At 42.6% G+C, this 2,005-nt stretch overlaps 1 protein-coding gene across 3 annotated transcripts in view; it reads right to left on the bottom strand.

The window, feature by feature from the left end:
* Positions 1–2,005, bottom strand: part of Ccdc25 (coiled-coil domain containing 25) — a 35,529-nt gene that overhangs the window by 28,667 nt on the left and 4,857 nt on the right. The gene's annotated exons all lie outside the window — the stretch shown is intronic.

Raw genomic sequence — 2,005 nt, 5'->3', positions numbered from 1 at the left:
CCAGGGGAATCCGAAGCCCTCTTCTGACCTCCACGGCATTGCACAACACGGGTGCACTCAGATACATGCAGGCAATACACTCATACACATAAAATAAAAATAGTAAATAAAACATTAAAAAAAATCTGAGGTTCAAAGAGGTTAAATAACTACAGTTAGTTTGCTAAGGCGCTGACTTGGGCCTGACTTTGAAGCTGTCTTTTCTATACTCTCACACTAGCCCAGGAGAAAAGCAGGTGTATTCTCTGAGTTTGAGGATAATGTCATTTTTGCCAAGCTCCTTCCAAGGTTTTGCCTCTCTCCCTTCCACACTGTGAGGATCAGTGCTACAAACCCCAAACTCTCTTCTTCACCAAGAAAGGCCAACCTGAGTTGGCCATGGTGGCCCACATTTCTAATCTCAGCACTGCAGAGGCTGAGGCAGGAGGATTGCTGAGTTCAAATCCAGCCTGGGCTACATGGAAAGTTCCAGGGCTATAGTATGAAATCACGTTTCTTTAAAAAAGTTGTTCAACTTGTTCCTGGCATGTAGCTTAGTTACAGTATACATGTTCAGCATTCACGAGGCCCTGGGCTCCATCATCTCCACCATTAAAGATTAAAAAAAGGGGGCGGAGAGGATACAGAAAACAGAATATAGAATGGTTCATTTCTTTATATGAATATATGCATTAAGATACAGTGCATTTTATACTTGGGAGAGAGTGATGATAAGCTTTTAGTGAACTGCAGTGACTCAGGACATACATCAAAGAACTGCTGCATTTTATGATTCAGAAAGTACAGTCATTCCAAAAACCAACAGGTCTCTGCAGATCTTAGAAACAGCATTTACAAAGGGGAGCTAGAGAGACAGCTCAGTGGTTAAGAGCATTTGCTACTCTAGAGGAGGACCCAGGTTTGGTTCCCAACACTCATAGCAGCTAACAACCATCCTTAAATCCAGTTCCAGGGGATCCAATGCCCTCTTCTGACCTCCAAGGGCATTGCACAACATGCAGGCAAAACACCCATATACATAAAAATAAATTTTTTAAAATTAAGAAAATGAAAGTTAAAAGGGAAGGGGGTATCTCCCTTGAAATCTCAAACCACAGAGGACTCTTACTTGAAGGAAATTAGCATGGGTCATTGTTTTCTACATCAAATAACACAATATTCTGCAAAAGTCTGTAATCAGCAACATATGGTCCAATTAACCTAAATATTATTTGAAATAACTAAATTCTGGGAGTAGGAATTCTTAATAATGGGTGTGATTTACTTCTCACAAGCTGACTGATAAACCTGGTAGGGTGGCATAGGCCTGTCACGTAATAATCCCAGCACGCAGGAAGTGGAAGGAAGGGGAACAGGAGGAGCTCAAGTATACCTTATCTACATAGTATCGAGTTTCAGGACAGTATGGGCTATATGAGATCCCGTCTCAGAAAACACACACACACACACACACACACACACACACACACACACACACACACACAAACGCTTGCATTGGATCAATGGGTAAAGTACTTACTATATAAGCCTGACAACCTGAGTTTCATCCACAGAACCCATATACATGTGGAAGGACCTCCATGAACTTGTCCTCTGATGTCCAGTGTACACCTGCCCCCATATCAGCCCCACCCCCAAAAAAGAATGCAAAACAAAAACAAGCAAAAATACTCCACACATAACTTATGGAACTAGATGAAAATTCAGATCCTGTATAAGCTAAAGAAAGTCAATCTGTGGGCTGAGGAGAATGACATGAGGACCACAGTTCAGATCCCCAGCACCCATGCAGGTGGCAAGTGAGCACGAAGGTCCATCTTTAATCCCTGTGCTTGGGAACCAGAGATGGAAGTCCTTGGAAAAGCTGACTAGAAAAATGCAAACTCCAGATTCAGCCAGAGACCCTGCGATCCTGCCTCAGTAAAGAAAATGGAGGACAATAAAGACAATGACAACAACTCTGGCCTCACATGCTCAAACACATGGATGCACACCACACACACAC

This window comes from Nannospalax galili, unplaced genomic scaffold (genome assembly GCF_000622305.1).
Source record: "Nannospalax galili isolate Female #2095 unplaced genomic scaffold, S.galili_v1.0 scaffold612, whole genome shotgun sequence".
NCBI lineage: Eukaryota > Metazoa > Chordata > Mammalia > Rodentia > Spalacidae > Nannospalax > Nannospalax galili.
Note: the sequence above shows the minus strand (reverse complement) of the source record. Positions and strands in the feature narration are given on the sequence as shown.